The sequence below is a fragment of the Aphelocoma coerulescens genome, chromosome 2, assembly GCF_041296385.1.
Source record: "Aphelocoma coerulescens isolate FSJ_1873_10779 chromosome 2, UR_Acoe_1.0, whole genome shotgun sequence".
Taxonomy (NCBI): Eukaryota; Metazoa; Chordata; class Aves; order Passeriformes; family Corvidae; genus Aphelocoma; species Aphelocoma coerulescens.
The window spans coordinates 125,576,022-125,588,395 of NC_091015.1; the positions used below are offsets into that span (position 1 = coordinate 125,576,022).

At 39.7% G+C, this 12,374-nt stretch overlaps 1 long non-coding RNA gene across 1 annotated transcript in view; it reads left to right on the forward strand.

The window, feature by feature from the left end:
* Positions 1-3,276, forward strand: part of LOC138105087 (uncharacterized) — a 74,200-nt gene extending 70,924 nt beyond the window's left edge. The window contains exons 3-4 of the long non-coding RNA XR_011148378.1: positions 1,913-2,025; positions 3,140-3,276. This is a non-coding gene — a long non-coding RNA (uncharacterized lncRNA). The remainder of the gene's footprint in view (positions 1-1,912; positions 2,026-3,139) is intronic.
* Positions 3,277-12,374: the final 9,098 nt, after the last annotated feature.

Sequence of the window (12,374 nt, forward strand, 5' to 3'; positions counted from 1 at the left end):
CCTGACTCAGTGCACAGAATCTGCATTGCTATATGTTTATTTTTAAATTAAATTGGATAATATATTTTCTTCATGGGATCCTTCCTTATTCTCTGACTCTTCCCTTTATAGTTGCATTTGAGCAAAGGCATGCTCATATTTTAGAGTCAGTAGTGGCACATGGATATAAAGTCAAACAAGCCCAGCATTCTTCTACTTTATAGGTGAGCCTCCAGATCTCTCCATCTCCCATTCTCATTAAACAAAATCCCTGGAATTTGTGCTGTGTTGCTGTCTTCTAATATGAGGAAGTGGTGCAGTGGATGACGCATGGATTTGCCTCCAGGGGAGCTGGGTAGTATTCCCAGCTCTGCCATTTGCTGGCTAATATCCTGCAACTCACTTAGTGTTTTCATGTCTCAGTTTCTCCAACTGTGACAATGAGGCTGGTGTGCCAGCATTTCTCACTGAAATCAATAATAGATTCTTACTGAGTTCAGTGGGACTCCATTGCTCTGAGATTTGTGAGGGGAAAAAAAACCCTAATTGTTGCTTTTAATAAATTTTCCTTGCTTGTCTTTCATTAGTTTTACCTCACATGACCATGATTCAGATTTATTCTTAGCCTGCTTCTTTACCAGTATGAAACATAACCTCTCATACAAAGGTTTATCAGGATTTTTATAACTGCTCAATCCTTTTCTAACATTTCATAAATATTTCCCCCTTAAATTTCTACAGTATAATGCAAACATAATTCCTTACTCACATGTAATGGAATACAAATGGAAGGGACAAGACAGTATTATTCAAAAATGTTCGACTTATGAAATAATAAGTATTAGTTGACATGCCCCAGAGAGACATGACTGACCAGCTGCTCTGGGTGAAACAAATAAATAGAAAAATCCTTTATTAATGATGTATTCTGCAGTAGATTCTGTCTGGGGAATTCAGTAGAAATGGAATCTTTCTCATCTCTTTCCTATAAATGAACTAAGGAGAAGATTGAGTTCCTGGAGGTTTGGTAGGCACATAAACAGTGTACAAATACATATGGAATGGTCACATTGAGGGAGGATTTCAGCTTTGGTTATGACTACATCTTGAATTTTCTTTGGCTTCCTTCAGTTAGCTCAAGACTGTGGGTGAGACTTTCCAGATATAGACAACCAAAATTCTGACCAAAAAATACACACATTCTCAGGAGCAGATTAAAGCAGGATTCATGGATCTGGGCCTTGGGCTTGGAGGAGGCCAGTATAACCACAATGTTTGAATTGAAGCATCTGTCAGCTTAGGCTCCGGTGTTAGGGCTGTGGAGGTGGGAGGTAGAGCTGACAGGCTACGGAGGCGGTTGAGTCATGGGAGTTTTTACTGTAGTTTGGATGGATTTGGTTATTTTATTGCATTGGTCTAGCTTGCTTGAGGCATGCTGGTTGGCCTGACTCCAGGTCTTCTTTAGTCTGACTCTGCCCCAGCAGTGGGTCACTTTGTCCCACAAATTGTGTACTCACAGAGAATGCACTTTCTTTCTGATGTGAGATGGAAGACAGGCTAGCCATGGTAATGAGGAGTTTTGTGTACTAATACAAGCTTGTTGAATAATTTAGGTTGTGACAATGGTGTTGAGACCCTTTCCTTCAGCTCTTCCTTTTCCAGGCCAAAAGAACCCAGCTTGTTCAGCTGTCCTCTCAAGTCACGTACTCCAGCCCTTGGTCCACCTTGGTGGCCCTCAGCTTTACTTACTCCAGTTTGTCAGTGTCCCAAAATTGGATGCAGTACTCCAGATGTGGTCTCACAAGTGCTGAATAGAGAGGAATAATCACTTCCTTGACTTGCTGGTTATTTTCTTAATAAAACAGCCCAGTATGAGGTTGGCTTTTAATGCTGCAAAGACGCACTGCTGATTCATGTTCATTTTTTCCTCCAGGAATCCTGGGTCCTTTTCTGCAAAGCTGCTTTCCAGTCAGTTGGTCTCTAGACTATCCCAGATGCAGGACTTAGTATTTGCCTTTGTTGAACATCATGAAGTCATGCATACCGGTAGGAACAGATGCTCATTTTGCACACACAATGCATTATTGCAAATACAATTATCTGCTTGTACATGTATCCATCAGGTTTATAGGTTTATAGACACATTATACCAGTTTTTTTGTTGACAGCCTCATGGTTTCCAGCGAGCAATAAACTGGTAAAATTCCAAATATATGCATATATGCAGGAAGATTTCTCTGAGAACACTTCTAATGATAAACCTCTCTGTTAGGTAGGGTTCTGTTTTGTTTGTCACTTGCTCTCCTTGAATTTTCCCATTCTTAGATAAAGGCAGTGAGGACCACATGAGGTATATTGGTATAATCAGTAACACAGGCTTGTCTGGACCTCAGGAGATAAGTCTGTACTGTATCAGCAGACAGCACCCAAGAATGCTTTTCAAAGAAAAAAGTTTCCTCTATCTTTCAAAGGGAGCTTCCTTCTGTTGTCTTTATTGGAGGTCAGATTGCTGATTGGCCTCCTCCAGAGTTGGAGAAATTCCTCTGAAGACCCCTTAAATTGCATTTCAATTATACAGGAGACTGCCCTTGCAGGACCATTTTATTTCCAAGCCACCCCGTGGCTTCTCAGAGGTGATGTGGTTTTGGAATCCCCATTTCAGGTAAAAAGGAAAACCCTGTTCTGTCAGCCTCCAACAGACATGTGCCTGAAAAGGCATATCTAATTGATTTAGAGAGAATCAAGTGCTCTCTGTAGATAATGTTTGCACAGTGTAAATCTCTCACAAATTAGGCATTCAGAGGAATGTGTTCATCAGCAAGGAGTTACAGGGCAACATCAATCCTTAATGGCCAATAAATACGAAAGACAAACGATTCAGGACAATTTGACGTTATAGACTTAAAATGTTCAAATTTTTATTTCACAATTACAATGTAAAGTGAGAATTCTGGTTTCCAGATTTGCTGGTGAATGCTAAGAATTTCAAAATCAGCTGATATAACAGTATAAGTAAGACATTTTGAGCTTAAATGACTTAAAGAAAAGGAAGCAGATCCTAGGATAGGGTGAGATGGATTGAAAATACGCCAGGATGATTCAAATGCCAGACCCCAGTCTGGATTTGGGCCATGTGTAAATTTTGTTTGGTCTTTCCCAGGTCCATAAGAGATGAAGTCCCTGGCATTCTTGTGGAAGACTCTGTATTTCATACTATTTGTCATTCTTTTGGAGATCTGGAGTTTGTCTGCTATTTCCTGCAGAGAAAACCTTGGTAAAAGTCACCCAGAGAATCTCAGTAAAGGGGACTGCACTTTGGTAGAAGTCAAATGATAAGTCTTGTTGCAGTGATTTAATAAAGGCAACAGGTTATATCTCTATTGATTCTGGCTTATTTCCTCTACATAAAAGAAGAATTTTTGCTGCCTTTGATAATAAAACATATACCAGACTCTTATTATTTTTATTGGTAGAAGCCCTTGCAGTGTATAACTGTTAGCAGAAGAATGAAAAGTTCCAGGTAAAAAAATTGAGGGAAAGATATGAGTGGTAGTTAATTTTTCTGAAGCGTAATTAATATATCTGAAAACACAAAATGTTTGTTTTTCAGTTTCCTATCACATTTTCCATCTGGTGTCTGCAAAGCTTTTAAACTTCCACTTCCTCTGTGCAGTTTTGCAATATTCCTATTCACAGGAAGTAAGAGGAAGAGCTTTATGAGGGATACATTACAAATAGACTGTATGTCGGTGTTTGAACAAAATAGCTGGGCTCAAATCTGATCTGGTACAAACTGAAGACCCTTCAAAGGAAGTATGAAATTCAACTTGTTTGTGACCTGGTGCTTCATTCTGCAGCACTGGTTATTTTTTTGTACAAATTACTGTTATTTTTTTCCTGGTGCTTTTCACCTGTGATCTCAAAGAACCTTATTAAGCAAGACTGAAGATCTTTACAGTTTTTAGACTTGGTAACTGTAAATACAATCCATGCCTAAGAAGTGCTTCGAAGGCCAGGATTGGTAGCAGAGTTCACTGATTTGCTGAGCCAGGTCCCTTTATCCCCAGTTCAACGTGCTATCAATACACTGCTTTCCAGTGTAAATGAGTGTTTCATAAACAGACTGAAGAACAGCACAGCTCTCAACAGCTTGTGAAAACAAGAATAAAGCAGTCAATTATAGCTTTGTATCTTGATTGCAGAAAGATTGGTCGTAGGACTCATGAATGTGACAAGAACATAAAGGCACTGGTGGATTGCATTGTTCTGCTCCAATTTCCCTCAACAACAACGGGAACCCAAGATGCCAGTGAGGAGTGGCAGATTACTCTCAATAGTTTTGTAACAGCAGCACTGAGGTTATTACAATGTACATGTTACATAGCAAGGCTGTAGAAGCCTACATAGAGCCATTCTTTCGTGTTTTTTTTTTCCTCCTATTCATTTTTCCTTTCATCACTGAAGGCAGCTAGAGCCTTCTAGTGTGAAATTTGAGAGGAGAGCCAAGCTTCCTCTCCTCTAAACGTTCCAAACGATTGATGAACTCAAAATCTGCTTCAGGATCAACATCCAAGTTTTGCAAATGGTATCTATCTTACTAATTAGCTGATCCAAACCTCCACATTTCAAACTACAAATGTAAATATCCCATGACTTTAACCAATCTCCAGTCCAGCTGCAGGGTACTTATTCTGTTACTAATTTCTTACAAGTTTCACTTCTTATTCGTTTCACTTCTTATTCATATTTCTTTTCAAATTAATTGCCATAAATGCAGAGTGATTGAAGTTTGTTTTTTTGAAAGCTTGAAACAATCCATTCACAAATCTTTCCTCCCTCATGCACCTTCTCCTGCCTCCCCTTTCCCAGCCCACAGGTATAACAAAACTGCCTTGCAGGATGAGCCTTAAAAGTCTATGAACATAAGCTTGTAAATCTGGCTCATGAACAAGCTCTATTATTTTTAACTGCTTTTGTGTAAGACAGGAGGCTATGTAAAGAACAGGATGTTTTGAACATTGAACTCTGGTGCATTACCTAATACGGCTGCTACAGATTTGATGTAATTTCTCTGCAGGTGTCAAAGGCATCAAAAAGAGCATGCTACTGAGAGGTTAAAATTTTAATATATATAAACCCAGTGGAATTACTGATATATGTTTTTTATCAACAGAAATGCCAGGTTTGCAGTTTGTGTTATATTCAATTGCAATTACAACACAGCCTATTCTTGCAATCTATTTAGATTTTATTGTATTTTTAAATGACTGTAGACAGGATACTTAATAGACTTTTGTTAATCTCCACTTCTTTAGGAGATGCATGAGGTGAACCACTTCTGTCTTTCTGGGAACCTGGGGCTGCTGCATTTTGCTTAAATAGGGAAGGATAATTGTGTTCATATCTACTCTGCATGACTGCTCTGCAGCCAGGTTCTCAGTTGCTCGTCTTGCCTCAGTCCCTTGGGGAAATTCAATGATACAGAAACTAATCCTTCCAAATAATGCAGGTGTCAGAGGTCTGTGTAAGAGGAAGGCTTGGCAGAATCACTTGTGGAAATTTACACAACATCTGCCCACACAATGGCTGGACAGTACTGTCCTTCCTTCAGTTGTCAGGTGCATTGGAATGTGCATAGAAGAAAACCCAAAGAAAAGAGTAGATCCAAGATTCTAATGCATGAATAAAGGCAGTTATTGTCGGAAGTATGAACCATGATTCATTTTTCAAGCAATTTTTCTTGACTCATTAGAACCTTCTGTCTTGCAAAAGTGCACTTTGCATTAATTGAGCCATTAAAGAAAGAAGATACCATCGTATTTTATTAAGATTATAAGTTAATTTTGTCCTTTTTAAACTTTTGTCAGGGAGATTTACCTTTCTGACCACCAAACCTGAGCTTAAGAGGGTCCACTTATGATACACATGTAAACAAGGGCTTGATTTTACATGGTAAAAATATGGCTGAAAGTAAAGTGGAAGAACAGTGTTTTAGTGAGTTAGGAGCACAATACTGAGAGGGACTTCTCTGAAGAGGGAACACATTATTTGTTCTGCTGTTTCTATCTCTCTCACCCATTCAATTTCAACACCCTCTTCATGCTTCACTCATTTTGTGTCCTGGCTTCTAGATACATTCCTCCATGGTCACTTAGCATTGTCTGATATCATCTTACCATCATACACGATTCTTTACAGACAACTATTATCAGCTTTACGCTCACTTATTCACAAATTAGTGCCATTATTGTGGTGGATGAGCTAAGAACTGTGCTGCTCTTCGTGTCCTCTAAGTATCACATTTCCCCATGGCCATTCATTCAACACGGGGTGGGAAAAGTCACATTCCTTGCTAAATTCAGCTACTGTCTAATGAGACCCGCCTGTGTTGTCCTTCTGCGTGGAAATTCTGCCTGTTGAAAACACCTGTTCAATCACCCCATTTGTATTTCTGCCTGTGTGAGGAAAGTCCCAGTTGTACACTTACCAGTGCTTTGGCCAGCCTGTAAAGAGACAGTTTTTGAGGTCATTTTGATCCTAATCTTGCCATCCTGATCCGATACACTTTTTAAATGTCCATTTTGTCCTGCCATAAATGACTATACAAGGCATAGAGCAATGATGAGACTTGTCTTTGAGGGCTGGCAGAAGCACGGGCTGGACACTGGGATGTGAAGAGAAAGTGGAAGGCAGTGTCCTCCTTCTGATCCTCACAGAAGAGCTCATGATGTGACATGTATACTTTGTGCAAGGACTTGTCCTCAGTAGCAGATGTGTTCCTACTTGCTTGCTTGCTGGGGTTTTGTTGAGCTTCTCTATTGCCCTGCATCTAAGAGAATGATCTCAGTGCCTCCAGTGTTTGAAAACCCAGTATGAAAGTTATGCATAGGAATAATCATATTTTATTATTTATTCGTACATGATTACATATGTTCTTCATGGTCAGAATCAGAGCACCTTATACCTTATAGGAGGTAAAGGAATGGAGGGAAGAGAGCTCACTACCCCATCCTGTCAATGGAGTGCTAAGGAAAATTGAGTCCCATAGACAACTGTATGTTGTATTGCCAAGTCTTAAAGTTTTATTTCAAATCTAGTGATATTTGATATTTTTAAGCCTTCATTCCTTAAATCAAGGAGTACTGCAAGAATCTGAACATTCCTTATAAAAAAGAAGCTTTAATAATCTTATAGTGTGTTGGAAGGGTTTGAAAACTCACAAATTAGGAGACAAGAGAGGATGCTGCATATACTCTTTGAAAATCTTATGACTTTTTTTCTGCAGCCTTGGGATTTTTCAGCTTTGATTCACAATTTTTGGAAATTTAGAACAGCTGACAATATTTCTGTCCTTTTAAGGTGCTGCCATTTAACGCAGATGGTACTCTGAGGATAGCTTCTCTGGCAAAGGAGAGTCTTTAAAATGCATAGCTCATCTTTTAGAGTGCTTGGCACAATGGGACTGTGAGCTTTCTCTGAGAATTTCAGGCACAACCACAGTAAAAGTAATAAATAAATGAGGCATCTCATTCTATCCAGAGATGCAGTATAGAACTGCTGTTAAAGCACACATTTGCAAATAAAAGCAGCCTAAATTTAACTATGACTCAATTACATTAAATCTGACCCATTTTTGTTCTGTGTTTCAATTTAACACTTATTTACATTCTTAGACTTGGCGCTGTCGGAAGAGAAAGGAGGGGGAACAGGCATTTTCCTCCTCAGAATTGCCATAAAAAAATGGTGATTAGGAAAACACAGCTATAGTCAGCCTGAAGCTGAGTAGCTCATTTGAACCCACTATAAAAGAAAAGATCGTTTTCTCATCCTATTAAAACTGAGTTAGCAATGGCTGCGTAGGCGGCAGGAGATCAGAAATGAACGTCCAACTTGGAGTTCGTACAACTGGGGTCAGCTCCAAAGCAAACTGCCTGATTAGTGAAACAATTTGTTTTTTACAATGACAGCAAATAGGTAAATCTTGTGAGCGTCAGGAAATCCTGGAGGATTTTGAATGGGAGCACTGACTGGTTTGCAAGTTGCACTCTGATTAGAAGGCATCATTGCCTCTGGTTTTCATGCTCATGTTGCAGGGACATAAATAAGAGGGACTCAATTTTCTAGGGGCATTTATTTCTCTGTCTCTTCCTTTCTCCCTCTCTTGTTTTTACAGTCTATGTGTAATGACTAATTGGCTGTGTTTTCCCAGCTATTTTATGTTTCTCTTGCTCTGGTTACAAGTTGTACTAAAGCAGTATATCCACAGGGACCTATAGACAGCCAACATTGCCAAATGATACGCAGCATTCCCCTTTCTCTCTAAGTGTAAAACATTTACAAGTAAATTTACAAATGCATTAAGAACATTTCCTCAGTTGACTGTTAGTGTTTATTTCTTCCCCTTCTCCTCCCGGGAGCAGACACCTTCCAGCCCCTCAACTTTCACACACTGCTCTCCCGTTATTTGTCTCCTTCCCTCCCTGTCGCCCCTTTCCCTCCTCTCCCTCCTCCTCCTCTTCCTCCTCCTCCTCCTCCTCCTTTTCCAGTTCAGCGGCGCAAATTTCTGTTTGTGCCAGTGGGGCGGCCTGGCGAGACCGCAATTGCTCTACCCCACAGATTGACGAGCCCTCAGATGCCGATTTACTGTACATGGCAGCCACGCTGGAGCCGCGGCACATCTGGAGTGGAGTAAGCTTACTCAGAAACAGGGGCCAGCTCCAGCCGGAGCCAGCGGAGCCGAGCGCGGCGCTGAAAGGCAGCCCTCCTGCCTCCCCTTCCCTCCTCCCCGGGTACATTTCCTAATGTAAACAGAGGCCAGGGGGGAAGGACACAGTAACTCTTTGCTGCGTGTTTGTCATTTCATGTTCTTTATCTGCTTGAGGTCAAACTGGAGCTCTGGAAAAACAGAAGCTTTGCTTTCATTCTAAATAGCTGAAAGCCATTGCTGCTGAAGGGAAAAAAATAAAAAAAAAATAAAATAAAAAAAAAAAAGAAAGAGTTTGCTTTTGTGTTTATTTGTTCCACTTTATGGTAATTTCTGGGATAATTTCATTATCTGCAGTCAAATTGAAAACAAGCTGTCTATGCTAATGATACCAGTGTATTATTTTATGTACAGTAGGCGTGGAGCTCTTTAAACGACGAGTGAACTGCATTTCTGCTTATAGCTGTACTGCTTTAACTTCTTTTTTTTTATAGTCACAAAATGAGACTTTCCTTTTATTATCTTGAAACAAAAAAGATTAGCCATGGCTGCTTTGTTTTACAAAATGGTGAATACCTTTCACGGCCCAGTGCCAACCTGCTGTCCCACAAATGCATTCTGCGAAGAACATTATTGCAAAGAAAAAGTGTGCTTGTTCTAGGCCAGATATGCTGATTTTATAGTCCAGTTCACTGGACTGCTGAATTTTAATATCTGCATGTAAAGAAGTGGGAGAGATTTTTGAGGCATTTACTGACTGTCAGCAATCTGAAAGAGAACTCTGTGATCCTTTACAAGTTTTATATAATTTTTATTTCTTCTTTCTAATGGCAAAATGATAAAGTTTATAGGTTAGTTGTTCAAACAACATTAAATCATAAACAGAATCACAGAATCAACTAGGCTGGAAAAGACCTTTGAGATCATTAAGGCCAACCTATGACAATGCAAACATGCAATTTAAAATGGCTTTTCCCACTCAGTATTCCTTGCAACTCAATGGATTTTGCAGTGAATAAAGGAGAGAAAACAAACCTCAGAAAACATTGCTGATAACATACTGATGCTGATGTTGATTTAGCTGTCTTCATAATAAAAGTATGGTTCAGATGAGAGCAGTGGTTTATCTGGTATGGAGACTAGTTAAAAATCTCATTCAGTAAATGTATGAATAAACCACTGTAGGTCAGACCCTAAACCTTTTTTGTCTATAGGAGTAGAAAATCGTTGACCACCACATGGTTTTCCAGGGATGTTGGTTCGTTGTGGCTTCTCAGTTCACAGGCCACACTCAGTATTTTGGCCTTCTGGTGGATAAAATTCCAGATAAGTAGGTTGCTGCTTTGACTGTCTGTGAAGGCAAACCTATCTATCACATAGGAAGACGTGGGCTGGGCAGCAAATGTGACTGGACAGCAGTTCTTGTACCATGGTAGTGCAAAATTTCAGCAATGCATTCCCCACTACCCCATAGGGCTCTTCCAATTGCTATTTTATGTTCTGGGTAGATATACCATAATAATTGCACAAAAAGTAGCAATATAGGTTTCATATTTCTGTATTACTGTTCTAGTTGATTTTAGGAATTTCTTCACAATTGTGTTTTCTCTTACTTTCATGGTGTTTCAGATCCCACTAGGAAAGGGCCAAAATTCCTCAGGAAACATCTTGCCCAGGTCTCTGCCTTCTTACCAGGGGAAGCAGTGAGCATTACCTCCTTATGGCTGCTTAGAAACCATTTGAGGTGAAACTCAGTAAGGAGGGGAGAGGTGTTGGTCACCATGGGAAGACTGAAATGCACATCTCCAAGGTCCGGAATGACCTTTCTGTGCCTGAAGTCAGAAGCAGCATCATGGATCCAGGGAGAAATGCAAGGATGGTACACCCTTTTGCATGATCTAGATGATTACTGAGATTGATAAAATGGTTTCTTTGCAGTGAAATGATTTATTTGGAAAAAACTCCACATGTCTACACAGAAAGGCTGATGGAACCAGTCTCAAAAGCAAAAGCTGTTTGGCATATTTCAGAGAGATCTTGGCAGTTGACTTAAATCTAAGGTTTTTCAGGGACAGTTGGATTTTGGCTGAGTTCTTCTGGAAGCCTGCAGGGCTTTGGCTGGCAGACCATTGCTCAACCTTTCGACTGCCAGGGTAGAGGATTGATGGCCTATCATTGCAGGATGGCCCACCAAGTAGTCTACCTTTGAACTAAAGACCTCAGGCCTTCCAGGTTTCAAAACTGGGACAACACTTGTTTTGAAACTTTTTGATGTGTTTTGGTATTCACTGGAAATACTTTTATGAATTACCAAATCCTGACCCCAAAAAGTGTTCCATAGGAGTTTTTTGAACAGCTGCATTCTAGTCTAAGTTTAATGACCCTGAGGGGAAAAAAATAAAAAGCTTCTCCATAAAGGAGAAATAAAACAGAATCCAGTGAATGAGTCTGAAGCAGGACTTCTCTGACCCCTATTTACTGGGTAACTCTGCCTGTAATCCCACTGGTGTCCTTGAACATCCAGTAGATTGGTTTGGGCTCAACGACACAGTTCTTGTCTTAATTTTGAACGTGATATCCTGATAGGAATTGCTTAAGCATGGTTTATTTTTTCCCCTTTCCATTTAGTGCACATTTGAAGTTGATTCAACTCCTTGTTTTGCACTAATGCCAAAAGTGACCATGAAGTCTCGAAATGAAATAATCTTGGTAGATGACTACGCATCCTACTGATTATGCTATTGTTATTATATTAATAGCATGCTCTCCAGTTTAAGCAATGTGCAGGTGCAAAACTCTCATTCAGCAGTACATGACTCTTTTATCTGCCGTTTCTTGCCAGTAGATTTCCTGCCCATATGAATGTTTCTTGTGAAACTTCTGGAGAATAGCTGTTGGAGCTTTGCCAGTTGTAAGAAAACAAATACATAAACAACCCCTTTCCAAAACTCAACAAACTCCCCCTTTGTCAGTCATCTCTTTTTGAAACAACTAATTCATGATAGATGTTCTGCATCTAATAAAAAATATCAGTTGTGAAAAAATAAACAGTGTGGATTTATGTAGCAAAGGCAAAGGTAAGAACTTTCCTAGTGGTGCCAATAATGTCACCTCAGTGTGCCTGTGTATTGGTGTGCCCTTTTGGCTCACGTGGGTACCACCTCCCTTTAAATATGTGCCCATGTCTGTTGTTACTCAGTCATTCACTCTGTAACACTTCTTTTGAATCCCACCCTGATACATTAGGTTTAAAAGACAATTGGTCTTGGCAAATAATAATCCATTTTTAGAGAAATCTTAACTCTGTGTGGTTTTTTTTTAGGTAAGCAAGACTTTTGGATCTGCACACATGCTCAAACAGCAGTGAAACCTGTGAACTAGCACTCAGAAACTATATTTATTCCAGAAGGCTTCATGCTTTGTGACCGTCATTCAGAAATGAAGACAGAAGAGTACTTTGAGAATTGGAGGGGATTTAAGGGTTTGAAAAGTGTATCAGTAGGTGTTAGTCTGCAAGAACATATGTGTGTGGGAAAAGGGCAGCTAAACAAACCCAGCTATTAGTACTGTACTTTAAAAGGTGATAGATCTCTTTAAGATCAAAATAAACTGAGAAATCTGCCTAGAAGTAAAAAAAAGAATTTCCAGTTTCAAGTGTGTTATTTCCTTTCAATGTGATTATTTACAGTAT